The sequence below is a fragment of the Pogoniulus pusillus genome, chromosome 1 (genome assembly GCF_015220805.1).
Source record: "Pogoniulus pusillus isolate bPogPus1 chromosome 1, bPogPus1.pri, whole genome shotgun sequence".
NCBI classification, from domain to species: domain Eukaryota; kingdom Metazoa; phylum Chordata; class Aves; order Piciformes; family Lybiidae; genus Pogoniulus; species Pogoniulus pusillus.
Genome location: NC_087264.1, coordinates 53521599 through 53540685, shown reverse-complemented (window position 1 = coordinate 53540685; position 19087 = coordinate 53521599). Strand labels below are relative to the sequence as shown.

General features: G+C 50.7%; 2 long non-coding RNA genes across 2 annotated transcripts in view; one reads left to right on the top strand and one right to left on the bottom strand.

The window, feature by feature from the left end:
- Positions 1-601: 601 nt before the first annotated feature.
- LOC135180146 (uncharacterized) overlaps positions 602-19087 on the bottom strand; it is a 31192-nt gene continuing 12706 nt past the window's right edge. Inside the window, exons 4-9 of the long non-coding RNA XR_010304295.1 lie at positions 11750-12289; positions 7433-7491; positions 2059-2135; positions 1882-1961; positions 1506-1746; positions 602-1400 (exon numbers count right to left, since the gene is read on the bottom strand). This is a non-coding gene — a long non-coding RNA (uncharacterized LOC135180146). The remainder of the gene's footprint in view (positions 1401-1505; positions 1747-1881; positions 1962-2058; positions 2136-7432; positions 7492-11749; positions 12290-19087) is intronic.
- Positions 12262-13655, top strand: LOC135180154 (uncharacterized). Its single transcript, XR_010304300.1, has 2 exons — positions 12262-12413; positions 12684-13655. It is a non-coding gene; the product is annotated as an uncharacterized LOC135180154 (long non-coding RNA).

Below are 19087 nucleotides of genomic sequence, written 5' to 3'. Positions count from 1 at the left end.
GAGATTTCTAGCACAAGGTTAAAAAACAGGCAGCCATGAAAGATTTCCCTGCCTGGATGATGAAAATTTGGGGTTAAAAAAAAAAAAAAGGAAAAGGGGGAATGGAAGTTACAGAAATGTAGCAATGGCAGGTCAATAAATATTTGTTTTTGAATGTCCTCACCACCATCAACTGTGATTAATAAGAGTCTGCCCTGTACTTCAGCATAATTAATATTGAATAGGCCCTAAAGAGAGTCAGTAAATATTTGGGAAATGCAGTATCATTTTCTGATTGTACAGGCAAAGCTGGGAGTCAGAAAAGCATCTTTAAATGTCTGCTCAACTTACAGATAAAGCAAGGAAGGATCCTGTCTTGCCTTGATTATTCCTACCATGGACTTGTGGCTGTGGGTATGATCCCACCTGCACCTACACATCTGTCCGGGCAGCCATGAGATATTCTGCACATCTGGAAAGCTAAAGAAGAATTCAAATTGCAGCAAAAGCACTGTGGGAAGTTAAAATGATGATGGAAGAAAAAAAAAATTAGTAAAAGCTCTCTTTTTTTTTTCCCCCCTCTGATACTGATTTTATTTCCAGGAGCCAAACCAGGAAGCACTTGGAAAACTAAAACTAAAACTAGAAGGGAAATTATGATTTCCCTTTTAATTTTTGTCAGTAAAAAAAACCAACCCAAAGCAACCACCAACAAGGCAATTAAAAAGAAAAGGTTTATCTTCTTATCTTTGCCATTTTACCTCTTTGCTGTCGTGCACTAACACAAATCAGTTGCATTCTGCTTTGACATTGAATATGAAGTCTTAATTTAATTTAAACCCAAAAGGTAACTGATTGTTGGCTTTTATTTCCCCCTTCTTTTTCACAAGCATACCTTTTATTTTTCAAAAGGAAAAGATGAGGCTTTAAGAAACCATAAGCTTTTATGGTTCCACTTCAGCACAAGATCCCTTCTCCTGGGATCCTGCTGAGCAGAGCTCCCCAGCGTTGCAGCTTGGTGACGTGGCACCCTGCTCTTCTCTGGCACACCAGACCCAAGCACTACCTAAAGCCCAAGAGGACAGTGTGGGTGACCTACTGGCATGTGGACCTTTAGAGTTCCATGCACAAATCGGTACCATCAAGCTGGGAGGTTTTTTTCCTTCCCCCTCTTTCTCCTCCCAGGCTCGGTTCAGGTCAGCCTTTTGCTACAGCAGCGTGACACAAACACAAACAACCACTCACCAAAGCCTCTCTGAGTGCGTGGAATTCACCTGAACAAAGCCCATTTGCGGGCAGCAGATTGCTCCCCTCTGCTTGCCTCGACGTTGCGATGCAAGGAGCACACCCTCCTCTGGCGTGACCTGTAACTCCCATGCTGCAGATAGGGGATCCATGTCTAACCTGGCCACACCAAGCCCCTGGTGCAACAGGCACCAACCACCCTCGTTTACCTATGAGTTTTTAAGGTGAGGAACCTGCACACCAGAACCCAGCAGCTGAAAGGGGAAGTTTCTCACACTTACATCGACAGGCCCTGCCACCTGCTTCATGATGAACTTTGGGATCATCCAAAGCTGGGACAAGCCAGCTGGTGATCACATCTGCTGAATCAGCTTCCCCAGATGCAGGCTCACTCCTCTGCCTTCTGCCCTGCCTCCCAGTTTGGACATCCTGTATTCACCAGGAGTATGGTTAGAAAATAAGGCAGGAGACACAGCAGAGCAGGGGAATCAGCTGAGGGCCTTTCCAGAGGTGGGTGAAGATCTGGGAGACATGAGGAAAGGAAAAGAGAGAGATGGGACAAAGGATAAGGAGGAACAATGAAGCAGAGTGAGGACTGAAAGAGCAGAAATAGAAACTTGTCTTGCCATTGTGAGTTGCATTTAGTAATTTCTCTACCTGCATCGTATCTTTACTTCCCCAGCAGCTGGTCCCAGGAGGGTAAGGAGGGTGACAGAAGCGTTGCTTTGAGGACAAGTCTGGGAAGTGACAGCAAACAAATATTTTATTTTTACAAGCCTGCTAATTTTTGGGTTGGGCTTCTTAAGCCCTAATTTAGAAAGAAAAGAAAGTTACCAAACAGTGTGGAAAATCAACCCTCCTCAAAGCCACGTCGTCTGTCCCAGTGCTTTAGGATGTCTCTTTCCCCCTTCCTGAGGAAAAAAAAAAACAAAACCAATTCTTCCAATCGGGAATTCTGCCTGGCCCTACCTTTGGGACTGAAGACTCCCTGAGGAGCAAGATGCCACATGTCTAGAGTCGACAACTGTCCAGGCAGGGATACCCTCACTGTGCATCTGCCCACAGACAGCAAATTAGCTATGAGTATCTGTTTGCTTCAAAACTGGCAAACAACTTGGTGCAGCCTGGAACTTCTAACAGCTAAGGCAGGACTCTGCCACGCTCTGTTGAACAAGTAAGTACCTTATGGAAAAGCCTGCTCTTCCCTGCTACCAATCCCACCAGTTACCTCTTCTCTTAAAGCACTGCGTCATTTCCAACGTGACAAAACAGAGCTGGTCATTATTTGATGATCTCAGAGGTCTAATCACAGAATTATTGAGGCTGGAATAACTAAAATATAACACCACAATCAAAGAGGTTTAGAAAGGAAACCAGAACAAAGGCCTAGCATCAGCTGGCTACCGATGAGGACATGCAGGATTTTTAGCAAGTCACCCAAAGAAAAGCAAAGGCATTGAGATGTTCTTGCTTTGGCTTCTCCGTCTTCCCCTGGATGCTCAGGGTACTTCTGTTACATGACTACTGCTGACTATGCATGTTGAGGTTAAGGAACTGACAGTGCCATGGCTGTGGGTCACTTCTCCCCTGCCCTTCGAATTAACCAGCCTTTTGGGTCTTCATTTCTCTCGTGGGGAATGCTGATTATTCCAGAGAGAATGCTGTACGCTGCTCACAGAACCCCCAGACCCAAGCGTGGGGGAGTATCGGAAGGGACCTCTGGATCCCACCTAGACACTAGGAAGAAATTCTTTACAGTGACGAGATACTGGAACAGGTTGCAAGCGAGGTTGTGGATGCCCCCTCCCTGGAGGTGCTCAAGACCAGGTTGGAGGGGGTCTTGAGCAACCTAGGCTAGTGGAATCTGTCCCTGCCTATGGCAGGGGAGTTGGAACTAGGTGATCTTCCAGGTCCTTTCCAAATCAAACCATTTTTTGAACCTATGAATCTAGTCTAATCTCTCCTGCTAAAGCAGTCACCCACAGCAGGTTGCTCAGCTGTGTTTGGAATCTCTCCAGAGAAGGAGTCTCCACAACCCCTCTGGGCAAGCAGTTCGCTCAGCTCAGGATCAAGCATGCTCTTCTAGGCCATTTCCTCCTTCCCTTCCTACTACTTGCACCAAGAGTGGACACCACCATTAGCACTGACTTAGATCTACACAGCTGGGACTCAAACTCCACAAGATGCACAACAGCACATGGGTCTTCAGTGCTTGTCTCCATTCCTCTGCTGGAGAAGTACTTATTTGCTTCAGCAAAGGTAGAAACTCAAGCGTGGGGTGGGCACCGAGTTGATAGCACTTTCCCACATTGACTGGGGAGAAAAACATTCACATGAGGGAGGATAATTCCAGGAGGGGAAATGGAAGTATCATGCCCTTTAAAAACTTTATGTAATTAGTCCATGGAAATCTCCCCACAGATTTCTTTTTTTTGTTTGTTTGTTTGTTTTGGTTTGCTTTTTGTTGTTGCTTCTCATTTTGGAATTGCATTATTTAAACCAATCAAATTCTCAGCAGATTTTTCCTTCCCTCCTCTGGTCATTCCCTTTAACAGAAAGCTTTGGATGCAAACTGGAAACATCCAGGTTTCCCTAGCAGCTCAGCTTTGTCTACAGCAAAGCCCATGGTTATTTAGCACTGCATTATCCCATTCTGCTCACTTAAGGCTCACTGAAAATTAGGGATGATGGAGCCCATTTTCCTGGGCACGCCCTGACTTTATTTGGAGTAAATTGCTTGCTAGATTATTGGCCTAGAAACTCGAGATACTCGGAGCCCCTTCTCAAAAACTCCATTCCAAACTGGAGCTGCCACCTGCAGCTGTGGGGTGAAGTTGCCAACAACCCTTTCAGGAATTTTGCTGGCCAGCAAAGTGGACACCTACCGGGAGACAGAGCTGCTGTAATGGGAGAGCAAAGGAGAACAGGAGGAAATCAGAGCTTTGCCAGAGAAAAAGCTTTGGGGGAATCCTCTAATAAAATCAAGAGGAAATTAAATTCACCTCCCTTTTCCTCCCCTGTGTCCCACCTATGCTTGCTTCAGAGAGAACAAAGTGGTTCTGAGACACTGGGACTAACGCCACAGCTCAGCCACCTCGCACAGAGGCAGGAGTCACAGCTGCCTCTGGCTGGACTCAAAGGAATGGTCTTTCTGAGGAGGTTAATGCTGCATCCTTTTGACCAGTGTGGGTATCGTAAGTACCACAATATATGTCCTTGCCCCCACTCGTGGCTGCCTGCCATGGGGACAGGAACATTGATCTGTGCTGGAAGCTGTAGCGTGGCAACGTGGAGTGGACGGGCAGTGGGTACCAACCCTAGTGAGGCTCAGTAGAGACTAAGACTCACTTCTGCTAGAGACTTAGAGACTTGTGTCACGTTGCTGCTGCGATGCCTTTCTTCACATGTAAATATAGTAACTGATAAAGCATCTTCTATCATCCTTCCAAATGCACCCAACCAACAGCATCGAGGATGCCGTAAACCAGAGGCAACACTTCCTATTTTTAAGTGGAAACTTGGGAGTTTCACAGGGACAAGTCTTGTAACTCTCTTCTACAAATGAGGAAGCTCAACTCCACAGAATTACAACAAAAATGCTGGGGAAAAGAAAAACAAACAAACACCATTTTATATTCCCAGACCTAGTTATTTTGTGTGCACGCAGGTGTGTGACCAACCCTGTGCCTTCGTGCATTGTTCTGAGCAACACCAGGCTGCCCATACAGAGAACTGCCTGTATTTAAACGAGGGGCAGCTTCTTCTCCCTGCTCCAGACAACATCCACGGACACTGCTGCAGGTCCAAAGGCATCTTTTCCCTGCTTACATTCACAAATAGAAATCAGAGTGAACCAGCACAGTCCCATTCCAGACTAAGTTTGGCTGCTGTAACGTTTCTCTCCAAGGCTGAGCTCCCCATAGCCTCTTGTTTTCAACCCTGGACTGCTTCTCACGTCTGTAGGACAATAAAGCTGCTCACCTTCCCTGCCACTTCTGCTGCTAATTAGGCTTCATCAGGCTTTTCACTCTTCCCCTCCCTAGGCCAGACAGATACAGGGGCAGCTGAGCCTGGTCTAAGAACAGCTAACTGGTTATCAGGGAGGTTCCAGTACTCCTGCTAAACAAGCGGCAATATTTTGACAAAACAGACTTCCCAGAGAGTCACAAACCCTACTCAGCAACTCTCTAATTAGCCTCTCTAACATATTTCAGAGGAAGAAAAGGAAATAGAACCACTTGTTCTCTTTTTTAACTTCTTGGTATTTTTCTGGTGGGGAGAGACAACCAAATTAACCTGCTCCTGCTGACCGTGGGATGTAACTAATAGTAAAAAAAAAATAAAAGCCAAAAGGGATTTATTTTGGGGGGGGGTGAGGTACATTTTTTATGAAAAAGCCTCTTCCAAAGTATACCTAAAACAAAAGTATACTTAAAAGCTAAGCACCTACCAGCATTTCAGGGCGAGCTGATAGTTACTGCAAGCTACACAAGCAAGAACCACTGTGAAACTTGCCTGGAAACATACACTGCTATGACAAGAAAGGTGAGTTTAGGGGCGTCCTTTGCTAGGAGTCATGAGATGGCATCTTAGGAATATTACAGCCCAGTGTCTTTGGGACAAGAGATTTAAAAGAGAAAGAATGAGAAATGAGAACTGAGGTGATGCAAATACTGATCTTTTTCTTTTGGGGGGGGGGTGGGGGTAGGAGTGTAGAAAGAGGGGAAGGCAAAAGTATTATTCATTCTTTCATGAGGCCCTGATTTTTACAGCCCTTAGCTGACAGCAATCCAGGAGGCTCAGAGGCCTTCAGCAGCAATTTTATTCATAGGCCCTTAGCCTTTCTATAATTGCATTAAGAGCAGTAACAGATGTAAATTAACAAGCACTGACCCCCACACTCATAGCAATATATGCCTTGACCTTTGGGGGAAAAAAAGCAACTTCAAGCACAGTACTAGTTTAGTATTTGATACCTCCTGTTTGGGGTGGGGTGGAGGGGAAATTGAATGCTGGTCTAGGAGAGAGATGTACTTGAGGCTCTTTTCCATCCTTGCTTACGAGGATCTGCTTTTCTCTCCTGTCTCCAAATAAGCAGAGTTTGTCTGTTTTGGTGGTAAATGAGGCAATCCCAGTAAAGCACTGCATAGTTTTATGGCTCCTAGCAAAGTGCTTGACCTAAGGGAGATCCCACTGTAGCCTCTCACTTCTGGTGGCATCTGCCCACGCTGGCAGCCTTCAGTTTTCGGTTGCTTTACAGCAAACCGTACGTTGCACTTCGTGGATGAGTGAGAAATCAGATGCCAAAAATGAAAGGACAGGGAAAAAAAAACAAAACAAAACCCAACCATACTCCAAAACCAAACCAGCTGACTTCTGGCAAAAAGTCTTGAGTGTCTAATTTACTCCTGAATTGAATTTAAAGCTCAAAAGCACGATGAATGTGAAGAGACTTCACTGGAGTTACTCAGCTAAAAACTTTTCACCTGTTTCCTATCGCTCCAAGATCACGTCTGAGAAGGGAGCAAGAGGATAATCACTTGTACCTAAAAGCAGTGATGCTTTGTTGGGGTTTGGTTTTTGAATGAGATGAGGCCTTTTGGTTTTTAAGCCCTGAGTTATAACTTCATTTCCTCTCTCAGTTTGCTATGTGTGGTAGGCAAAAAATTGTGCTGCGTGTCGTGGGTTAAAAAAACCACCCAAACCAAAGCACCAAAATAAGAACAAACTACAAGATAAAAACTAGCAGGACTGCAGATGCCGAGTTGTGCAGGGGGAGAGAGTGTCACACAGTGAACAAAGACAGAGGAATGAGGTGAAAAAGGCCCTTTTCGGCAAAGCCGGGCAATGTTTTGCCATCTCCAGCCCCTCCACACAGGAACTGGTTCCTCTCCACGTCAATGCCACACAGAATCTAAGCCAAGTTTTGGGGGGATTTCTTTTTCCCCCTGTGTTATTTTCATGTCCTGACCTCTTTGTCCTGTGCGGGGGAACCAGTGTTTGGGCTGGGGGTCGCTAGGGTTAGGCTGAGCCTGCCTGCAATCAGCACATGGAAGGGGTGAGAAAAGGGGAGCCAGGCTGGGGGCTACAGCTCTCCTCCCTGGGCACCTGTTTGGGTGATGAGGGAAGGGACTCTCACCCCCCAGCCTGTGTGACATCCCTTTAGGGTCACGTGTGTGGGTAAAACCGGTTCCATCGCTTCTCTCACCTGCCCTGCAGTCTTCATTGCTCCTGCAGCAGCTCCAGACCTCAACAGCTCAGTCGTACCTGAGGGAACAAAGGGAGCAAAAGAAAGGGAGAAGAGGGTTAAATGCTTGCGGGGTGGGGTGGGGGGGAATTCTCTGCTCCTCCCTGGCTCACCTGGCTGACAGACACACACTCAACCCCATCATGAAAACGCTCTACAGCTGGAGGGTCTTCAAATCCAGCCCAGCAGCCCTTCTCCCCCAGTCCTGGTGAGAGAAAAAGGAGGAGAAGAGGGCCAGGGAAGCCCCCCCCCCCCAGAAAAAAACAAAACAAAACAAAAATAAAACCAACCCAAACCCAAAAACAAACCCTGGGAACGGATGTTTGGCACAAATTCCAACCCCCCACCTCGATGTATTCAATTTTCCATGCTGTGGATAAAAACCTTGGAGGTGAGAGGACAGGGAGAGAGGCAGGGCAGGGAGAGGAACTGCCCAGTGGAGTCCATCTGGGGGAAGCTCCTCATCTCTCCCTCCTCCCCGGTTCCCACTCTGACTGCTCCCCTTCCCAAGTCCCTTAGCACAGGAGCAACAGTTTGCTAGTGAGGGAAAGAGATGTCCAAGTGCCACCGTCGAGGCTCAGATTGTCACTCGAGCTGCTTCCACAAATAGCCCCCCCCCACTAAAAAAAGACAAACAAATCACTCCTGGTTTCAACCCTCAGGAAGGATGGCAATAGACAGGGAAGAGAGAAGATGCTTTCTTAGCCTGAGCTTGGTTGATGCCTCTTACGACACCTCTTTTCTGATTTCCCCCAAGTTCCCTTGCCTCTCCCTTTAAAATACTCTCCCATGAATAAACACACACACCCCCCATCAAGAGGTTTGCTAGACATCAGAAAGGGCAAACACGTCACTTGTTTGCCTTCCCCCCCCCCCCTTAAATAGAAGAGGATAAATAATTAGGAAAACATGAGTCTACTTGAAAGATATTGTGACCCTTCCACCTGTGTTTGCATCAAGCCATCTACGTGTCCTGAGCAAGAAGAAAAGGAGGGAGAGGAAGCACCAAGGTGCTTTCCCTTCACCTCTTTCCCTTGCTTAGCCCTTAGTCGGCCTTTTACTCTTTCCCAAAGTGCAGGCAGGTCTCCAAAATCTCTTTTATCTCTCGAGAAACACCAACTCTGAGCCTCGCCTGTGGTCCTCGCCTGATCTCTCTCCAGTGCAGCCTTCCCTGAAATGCAACATCAGCCCTTTCTCAGGCGGATCTTCCTCCCTGCCGCTGCAGGGAGCAAAGGGGAGAACCCTCCGAGTTTGGAACAGTTGAGCCGCCGGCTCGTCCCCCCACCTCTTTTTCTCTTTTACAAAGCATAGGCCCCTGTGTCGCGTCAAAGCGGCCACTCTGCTACCAACTTGCTGCTCAGATCTTGTCTTTCCCTCACGAAGCTGATCTGCACGGACAGATCTGCTCTTTCATCGGCTCCTTCTTTTTTTTGGGGGGGGGCGGCAAGCGAAGGGGGAGGGTTGTTTTTTGCTCGCTGTTTCTTGCCCACGGGAATCCGGGCTGGGTAAGCCACTGCAAAGAGAGGGGAAAACGCAGCTTTCTCCCAACTCTTGCCTGGAAAAGCTTCTCTCAGAGCTATGTGCATGCTACAAGGCAATGTTCAGAACCAGGGAGGCTGGTGCTGAGGCTGCTCTGCTCGCTTGGCAATCACCCTCGTCCAAAAAAAGCATCGCCTCGGCTGGGTTTTCCCCCCGGCTCCTGCCTTTTTTTACCCTTTTCAGGGCAGTAGCTTGTAAGGAAAGAGGGAGAGGAGGGTTCGCTGGACTGCAAGTTGCTTAAAATCAGGTTGTAAGTGGGCAGGGGGGGGAGAGGGAGGCGCCTTTGGCAAGCGCTTCCATGGTGCATCTCCTGCTAACTGGGGTCTCCCCCAAACCGCGGCGGTGCCGGGCGCCTCCCCCTCCTCCTCCCTCCCTATTATTTATGGGGTGATCCCAGTAAATCCCACCCTCCCCACCTCGAAAGAAGCCGAGGCTTCCCATTACGGAGCATTTAATGAATCGCTCCAAAGATATTTATGAATTAATCCCGATCAACCAGGACACCCATATTCCCCCCCCCCCCCCCCCCCCCCCCCCCCCCCCCCCCCCTTAAACAAGGTTATGCCGTGGAGTGAGGGGGGAAGGGAAGGAGGAGGGGGGAAAGGTGCTGGTAGGAGAACTTTTTTGGAAGTTTTATTCTATGTTTATTTTTCTATTACCAAAAAAAAAAAACAAAAACCCACCAACAAACCTAAACCAACCAAAACCCAAACCCAACCACGGTACAGTTTAGCCAAATAAAGGTGCGATCTGCTCCGTTAGGCAAAAGTGGATTTAAAACCAAAAAAAGTTAGGGTAGGAGACTGTTGGAACGTTTGGAGGGGTGGGGGGACACATACACCAAGCGGAGTCGGAAGGTGGTTCAGGGGCGGGGGTGGTGGTGATGGATGGAGACGTGGGAGGGAAAGGGTGTTTATTTCCCTCACTACATATATATCTAGAGAGACACATATATACACTCACAGCATGGGGGGTGTGGGGAACGGGGGGGGGGTGTGGGGGGGGGGGAGGGAAAGGTGCCAGGAATTAATAATAGAAGCTCCGAGTCTAGATAGATTAAAGTCCAAGGCTCGGCGACCGCAGCTGCTGCTCCTTCGGCGAATGCGCCCTCCGCGAATGCTTTTTGGGGTAAGGGCTTCCCGGGTAGGTAGTTATGTACAGCAAGCCCAGACCGCAAAAAGATTCGCGAAGGACAAAGTCTCCCGCGGCTTCCTCACATCACATCCAGCCGGCTGCCAACACGACATCCACAAAAACCCACGGCCCAGCGGCTTCGCCATCCCCTCCGCCACGCCGGCTTGTGTGTCCGTTCCCCCCCCCAGCATCATCATCGAGTCCCGCTCCCAAAACCCAGCACCCCGCCTGGGCGAGGCGGCGGCGGTGGGAGGAGGAGGAGGAAGGAAGGGAGGGAGGGGAAGGAGGAGGAGGGGTCCCCATCACCTCCCCCCCCCCCCATCATCATCTCCCTCCCCGGCGGGTCCGGGGCCGCGGGAGCGTGGCGGAGCGCGGCGTGTCCGCGGCCCCGCTCTGCGCGGAGGCTCCGGCGCTGGACACGGGCGCTGCGTAAAGAGAAAACTCTCCCCCCTGAGCCCTAAATAAATAGAGAGCAGGCAGGCAGCTCATTGGTGCGGGCTAAAATCGTCACCCACCAATCAGGAGGCTCCTCACATTGCCTACTTCGCCTTTTTTTTCCCTTTTTTTTTTTTTTTCCTTTTTTTTTTTTTTTCTTTTTCCCGAAAGGAGGAGAGAGGAGAGAGAAGGGAAAGACGAGGAGAGAAAAGGAAAACGGGAGGGAAGGAAGGGAAGAAAAGGAGGAAGGAAAAGGAAAAAAAAAAAAAGGGGGGGGGGGTGGTGAAGGAAAAATAAAAAAGGAAACCAGACGCCGCTCTCTAACCAGCCACCAAACCCGCGACAAGAGCACGTCCAGCCGCACAGCAGACCTCTCCTGGCCCCTGTCGCCTGCCCCTCACTCACACCAAGAAGCATCTTCCCCTAAGTCCCGCTGTTGGGAGGGGAGGAGGGCGCCGGCGCGGCGCGGCTGATCTGCCCACCCCACTCAACCCCCCCCCACCCCGTCCTCAAATCAGCGGGGTGGCCCTGGGCCGATCGCCGCCGCCCGGCGGGCAGTTGGGGACACGGAGTGGGGACACGACTCTGCCGCACAACCTGTTCCCCCGCCTCCCGAGCGGCCATCCCCGGCGGGTCACCATTCCGGGGTGAAGGAGGGGGGCAATACGCGGGACACCCCGGTCGCCATCAGCACCTGCCACACCGTCCCGAGAGCGGAGGCACTCAGCCACCGCGTCCCGCTCGCTAAAAGTTTCCAGGACATGTCACAGAACTCCAAGAGCTCTTCTTCTGAAAGCCCACGGGGAACCAACACCTTCCCAGGAGCAAAGCAAACACACTTCCAATCTTCCACGGCCACCTCCACGCCGCGTATCCACTCCCTCCCCCACGCCTCGGGGCAGAGACCCTCCTGTAGGGGGGTGGTGGTGGGAACGGGACACACCGTGGTGGGGACTCCCACCTCGGCCCAAACTCCACAACTTCTCCCAAGCCTCTTTGCCCATCGGCGGACAAAACCCACGCGAGACACTCCCCCCTCCCCCCCCCCCCCCCCCCCCGCCATCCTTCCGCGGACACCCCCCTTCCCGCAAAGCCCGCAACCACCGCGCTTTCCTCCCCGTACCTTCCCGGTGGGAGCGGGGAGAAGTTTGTAAGACCCTCAGCACTTACCTGGAGGGGGGAGTCCCTGGCAGCTCCGGGGAGGTCCCGCGTGGGGTACAAGCATCACCAGGAGTGTTTTTTGGTGTGTGTCTGGGGTTGGTTGGTGGTTTGTTTTTTTTGTTTGGGTTTGTTGTTGTGGTGGTGGGTTTTTTTTTAAGAGAAAGCCCTGAAAAGCGAAGCGTCCCTTTCTCCAGGTATGTATATAAGTTACTGTACTGTGTGGGAGGGTCACGATCTCGCTAGGTGCAGAAGATTCCCCAGGATTAACCCCTCCTTCTCCCTTTCCCCTTCTGCAACTTGTTGAGGACTTTATGCACACAACGCGCACACACACGCACACGGAGGGAGAGGCAGGCACAGACGCAGGCGGACGGACGGATGGACGGACGGACAGGAGAATCGAGCTCCACCGAGTCCGGCTGCCCCCTCGACGCCGTTGCGATTGGATGGTCTCTCTCTCTCTCTCCCTCTCTCTTTTTTTCCCAGGGAAGGGAAGGGGACGTCTCAAGTCGAAGTCACGATTTCTCCTCAGTTTGGAACCATCTGTGACTGGAGCCATGACGCAGCCAGCGCACATTACTCACTTTTTACAGTCACGACTTGGAAATCCGTGCGGTTTCCACCCCAAAATTACACCGCCACCATTGAATTATTTAATAGGATCCAGTTCAGGGTAATCTTTATGCATTGTGCCAGGAGAGGCAACGAGCTCGGAGGGGAGGAGGAGGAGGGTTGGCGAGGCGGGGGGGGGGGGGGGTGGGGGGGGGGGGAAGGGGGGGAGGAAGGAGGGCATTTCTTCTTTCTAATGACTGTTTTAGAGGGAGATATTAAGAGTTTGTGATGATTGGCTCCACGTGCTGGTTAAGGGGGGTGATATATCTTTCTTTTTCTTTTTTTTTCTTGGTGTAACAACAAACAACCCGACCCCAACCAACAAAACTAGACGCTGGGGGGCTGCTGGTAAATACGACCACCACGCAAGCTCGGAGAAAAGACCGTGTAGACATTGAGGGCAGCCGTGGTGGGTGGAGGACCGTGCTGTGAATTCAAGCGCTGCTGCTGCTGCTGCTGCTGCTGCTACTGCTGCTGGTGGGGTGTGTGTGTCTGTGATTAATTGCATGAAATGCTGTCTTTTGTCTGCCGAGATGAGAGTCCCCCGTTACAATCGGGGTTTGGCCAGGAGGTTGCTCTCCTTCACACCCCCCACCCCACCCCGGTGTTATCCTAGTGCTCATGGCTGCATCATGCCATTGTCTGCGGGATCCGCAATTGTTTGCTGGGCTTTGTATGGTAGGTGCACCATTTTCTAAGCTTGCTTTTGCGGTGAGGCTCTGGCTCAACGTGCTCGGGGCTCGGCGAGGTGCTGTGTGTTGACTGGGGGGACGGAAAAAAAAAGCTGCTGCCTCGGCTATTGTTTGCCCGGTGGCTTTGCCAGCCTCTTGCAGGTCCGAGGCTGCGGCTGAGCCCCCCTTGCACGGAGGGACAGCGTGGCGTGGGATAACGGGGTGGTGCATGGTGAGCGTGGTGGTGAGTGCCAGCCGGGGTTTCCGTGTCTCTCTCTTAATGCAATCTGATGACATGTCTTTGCTAGCCGGAATGCCCATCAAACCTGCATGCTCATTGCCTAGCCAGAACTTCCCCCGGCTCCCAGAAGCGGCTGAGGGCATGACGGGGGTTTTTGCAGCACCGAGGTAACCCCACATTCCCCTACTCCGTACACACCACAACAATCCCCCGCTACTTTGCCTCTAATTCAGTCATTCCACCAACTCATCTGCTGAGGATATGACTAAGGACGTGAAGGACGGGCAATAATAAAAACAGACACACACACACAATCTGCAGAAGGTGCGAGGGGAGAAACGAGGTGGGAGGAGAAGGGGTGAGTCCAAATAAAGCAACCTATAGCCTCTTATTTTGCCGAGCACCATCATCAGGTACAGGCTCTTTCAAATGCACGGGCGGGAAGAGGAGAGGATGGGAAGGGAAAAGGAGAGAGAGCGTAGGGAGAAAGAGAGGAAGGGAAGGGGAAAAGACGGGAAAGAAGGGGAAGGGGAAAAGACGAGAAAGAAAGGGAAGGGCGGGTAGCGGGGAAGCCTCTGCGGGGGAGCAGCGCTCCCGGGCAGGCGGGCGGACGGCGGGTTCAGAACCGGGGCGCGGACAGCTCCCGGCCCTCACTACTGCCTCCACGGGTCCCGCCGGCGGCTACTGCGACGGCAGCGGCAGGTTCAGCACCGGGGCGCGGAGAGATTCCGCCGCCGCCCCCTCCGGCCCCTGCCCTGCCGCGCCCCCCCGAAAATGGGGGGGTGGGGGGGGTGGGAAGGAGAGGGGCTCAACAGCGCCGACTGAGAGACAGCCAGAGTTGCAGCGCGCTATCGATTTACCGAAAGGGTGATTCCCCTTCCTGCAAGAATTCCCTGTCTCTGGGCTCCGGGCATGCACCAAATTCCTGACGGAGACGAGCCCCCTCCCCCGCTTTCCCCCCATCCCGCGCCGGGTGAAAAGTAGAAAGGAAAAGGAGGAAAAAGAAAGAAAGGAAAAAAAGAATCCAGTCATGCAGAGAAGAAAAACAAGACTCACAGGCACTCTCTGCACCATGCACGGGAGAGATCACTACTTACCCAAACGGGAACTCCTTGCTTAGGGGAGGAATGGGGGTGGGGGCTGTGAGGAAAGCAGAGGGGTGTGTGTGTGTTGGGAGCGGGGGGGGGATCCAACAATTAATTTCCAGACAGGAGTTGGGAGGGGGGGGCGGGAAATATACTGCGGTGATGTCCAGGTTTTCTTCCACCCGCGCTCGCTTTTTATACAAGTGCAACCCTCTGTCTATTTCTGGAACGCGATCAAAACCCTGCTGCTATTTTTAGCAGGTACTGGGCAAAAAAGGAGAGGGGGAAAAAAAATCCACACACAAAAGGCATTTTGCTGGAACGCTACCTCCAAAACACTCAACGTGCATTAAGTCTGCCCCCCCGCCCCCCCTTAACCAGACAGCCCCTCAAGAAAAAGACCCCAAAACACCAAACTCCTACCCCGGCTTCTTTCTGCACCACAGCTGCTTTTACGTGCATCGTTGCAGAGAATGTAAAAAAAAAAAACCCCAACCAAGACACTAACGACACCAGACGACCCAAACTGTCTGCCTTCCGTGCTGTCCTGCTGCACAGCCCCCTCCATCCACAGCTGGGGTGGGTTTGTCTCTGTGCCTCTCTGCCTGTTGCTGCCTGTGTCTTGTCTTCTTGCAGTGTCTTTATGAAGTGGGCTTGGGAGGGAAGGGGGGGGGAGAGAGAGGAAAAAAAACCCACAACAAAAACAACACACAAGCACTACCATGCACCAGTTTGCTATCAAAGTGTGGGTTTCCAGGCAAGGAAACCAAGCGGCAGAGGTGGTTTCACAGAGTGAATTCCACCCATCAGAAAGAAGGGTCGGTTGTTTTTCTTGTTGAAATGCTCTCCTCCCCGCCCAGTGCCTTTCTCCCACCACACATTATCTTAAAAAAATAAATCAAATCCTTTGTTTGGAGAATAAAGGATCTATAAATATATATAAGAAGTAAAAAAAAGGTGTGTGTGTGTGTTTGCGTTCTAGTAATTCACTATGTGGGGGGGACGACTTGAGGAAAAAATAGAATCATTAGGGCTTGCAGGCTGCAAGGAGCCAGCCTGAGACTCCTTTGCAAGGCTGCGTCAGTTATCAGCTATTGACGTCACGTTCAGATTCTCCTCTTCAGAGGCTTCTAGTTCATCATAAAAGATGTCTGTGCTAGGGAGCTTTGTGCTTGCAGCGGAGCACTTCAATTCGAGGAAAGGAGTTAATTAGCCAGCCCCACATTCTGCTTTCTGCAGCTCTCCCTACAGTTGCACTAAAATCCCGTTTTGTAAGGGGAGGGGGAGAGGGGGGGGAGGAGAAAAAAAAACCCCAACCCACAAACCTCCTCCTCTTCCTTAAAACCCCTCTCCTCTTCTTTAAATCCCTTCTCCTCTTCCTCACAACCCCTCTCCTGGGGACAAGGAGATATTCCTTAACACCCCCCACACCCTTTCACCCTCCCCCCCATATCCCATGCAGAAGCAGAACAAGCTGCATAGTCAACCCTTGCAAGAGCATCTTTTCCCTCACCCCATCCCTTTTCTTGGGGTTAACAGTTTGGATAAAAAAATAAATTCTCAGGGTTGGGGATATTTGTAAAGAAAAGAGCATGGGGTGGGGGGGATGGGGGGGTGGGGGAAGGAGCTGGATGTATTTTGGCATCCTTTTCTTTTTAGCACCCTTTCTTTCACAGCATCCTTCCTTTTTCCTCTCCCCAAAACCATGTGTGTGTCCCACCACACCACACACCCCCTCCCCAATATGACCACAGACAGCAGCATATAGTCCCCCCTACCACCTTCCACTTGTATTTGGCTACTGTGGCACAAGACAGATATTGATAAACCCGGGATTAATTCTGTATATTTGTCAGGCAAACAGCTCTGTCTCCTAGAATGACGCAAATAACAGATTCTATGGCTCTGGCTTTCTATATTCTGCACCCACGCACTCTGCTTGGTCTCCCACGGAATCAGCTACAGAGAGCAATGATCCAGATTAGAGAGAGAGAGAGAGAGAGAGAGAGAGAGAGAGAGAGAGGGAGGAGTGGGGTGGGGGGTGGGGGTGGAAAGGCAGAGAATAACAAATGGAATTGCAATTAACAATTAGAATGCTGCTACAGCCTGGATGCAAAGAGCTAAACCTGAGCTGAAAGAGTGGCACCTGCAGCCACAGATTCCCTGCCCTCCTCCCTGACCCCCCAGCCAAGCCCCATGTCCCAAACCTGGGCAGCAACAACAAGCAGACAAAAGAGAATTGTCTTGCTGGGGGTGGGAGTGGGGGGGTGATGTTCATCTGGCCAGGAGAGGGATTTCCTTTAGGTACCGCACCTTTCCCAGATCCCATTAAGTAAAACATACATCTGTGAGATAACCTGGCTTGCCACGGAGCATGGGAAGAGTGGGACACTTAACCCCTGGTTTGCCATGGAGTGTGCAAAGAAGGGGACAGCTAACCCATGCAGCCCGGGGTGGGGGAACACAAGAAGCCCTTCCCCACTCCCAGAGGACCTTGAAGACCAGGTTGTCTTCCCCCTCAGCCAGACAAAGGGACACAGCTCTTTCTTAAAATGCCTAATCCAGAGAGGCAAGCGCAAAGGGCTGTTGCTATTTTTAAACACATCTCTCATTTGTCAGAAAATGGCACTAAAAGCATTAAACAATCTCCCTGCCACCCCACCCTGGGCGGGGGAGGACAGGCTGAGACACAGAGGAAAAGGCAGCCAAGGTTGGTGGGACCGTCTGATCCTCAGGTGAGAATGGAGAATCCCTCTCCTGTGCTCTGCCCATCACCACCAGCTCGTTTCACGCCTTGCACAGAGAGGGAGCAGAGCAAGGTGCTGGGGCAGTCACGACGCTGGTGCATTATTTACTGCCTAATCCGTACCCACACATCCTTTATTTATTAACTCTCTTAATTATTACCAACTTCTCTTGCAGACAATGAATTCCCTAACGGTAATAAACCGCAATCAATGAGGTAAGGCTGTTTCTCCTCTCTTCTCCCTCTCTCGCTCTCTCTCAGTTGGAGCCAGACGATGCCGCTGCCAACAACTGCAACCAGTGGAGCATCTCCTGGGGATGAGGGCATCACACACCTCCTGAGATCACATTTTAGGCGTTGCCAAGCCCAGGGAGATAGATGAGGCACTTCAAATGACTACACACACCCCTTGGTAGGAACGAGCAGACACATTGTCATTCACACATCTCCACACACACCAGCCATCAAACCATCTTCCCAGGACTGGGAGAGATGCTGCTTCTCAGGTCTGGAAGATAAACCCAGCTTAAACCCTGATTTCACCACAGACACTTGGAAAGGTGGCCTTTATAGCAGTGATAGCCTGGCAGGACACTTAAAAACACTACAGTAGGAAAAGACCTTATCCCAAGGACAGGTTTTGTCACCTCAAGGCCCCAGATAAAGAGCCAGACACAAGACCCAATTCCTTTGAAGAACTGCTGTAAAGATCATCCTGGATGAATGAAAGTGGCAGGCCACAGAAGAGTTTAAGGCACATCTAAACTATCTTCTGCTAACTCAGACACAAAAGGATTTGAGAATCTGCTCTAGTGACAGCAAGTTCACCATGAGTCAGCAATGTCCTCTTGTGGCCAAGAAGGCCAAAGGTCTCCTGGGGCGTATGAAGAAGAGAAGTTTTCCTCCACCTCTGCACTGCCCTACTGAAGTCACATTTAGAGTACACAGTCCAGATCTGGGCACCCCAGCTCAAGAAAGATGGAGACCTACTGGAGAGAGTCCGGTGCAGGCTACAAAGATGCTGAGAGTATTGGAGCATCCTTGTGAGGAGAAAAGGCTGAGAGACTTGGGCCTGGAGAAGAGCAGCCTGAGAGGGGATCTGAGCAATGCTCAGCAAGAGCTAAAGAGGTGGGGGAGCAAGAGGATGGGGTCAGACTCTAGTCAGTGGTGCCCAGCAACAAGTCAAGGGACAATAAGCACAAACTAGAACCCAGGAGGGTCCATCTGAATACGATGAAAAAATTGTTTGATGTGAGATTGATGCAGCCCTGGGAGCAGGGTGCCCAGAGAGGCTGTGGAGTCTCCTTGTCTGGAGAGATTCCAAACACTCCTGGCTACTGTAAGCCTGGGCAAGCTGCTGTGGGTGTTCCTGCTTTAGCAGGGGGTTGGACTGGATGATCTCCAGAGGTCCCTTCTTACCCTTACCAGTCTGTGATTCTGTGAACCCACAGCCTAACAGAGAGGGAGGGGATGCCTATCTTCTCTCTTCCCCCTTGCAGATATACCAAGAGCTTTGTGTGTCTCTGCAGCACATCCTTTTCTTCTGTGCACGTGGACAGAGAAAGGCTGTTTAGCCTTAGCTTTTCTGTCTTGCAAAGAAAAGATATCTACATGGTCGTGTACAAAGAAGGATCTCAGTGGCAGGTCAGGAGTGCACTGGCAAGCCTTGCAGCTCCTGGACCTCAGCATCTCCCCAGCCAGGCAGATGCCTGGAATTCCCTCTCTGTTTCCCAGCCTGAGCATTTCCTTGCAGTCACACGCCTGGCATTGTTGTTGGTTTTGTTTTGGTTGTTTGGGTTTTGATTGTTTGTTTTGCTTTTTTCCCCTAAAGTCTCGCCTGAGATTTCTCCCTACCAAAGAGTAAGTAGAAGGCTTCTTTCTACCAAAGGGTTTGACATCTTCTGGAAGCCACAGGGCCATCTGTAGGATTGGTGGTGATGAGTGCACTAACTGGAACTCAGGACGTTCCATCTGAACACAGGAGAAAACCTG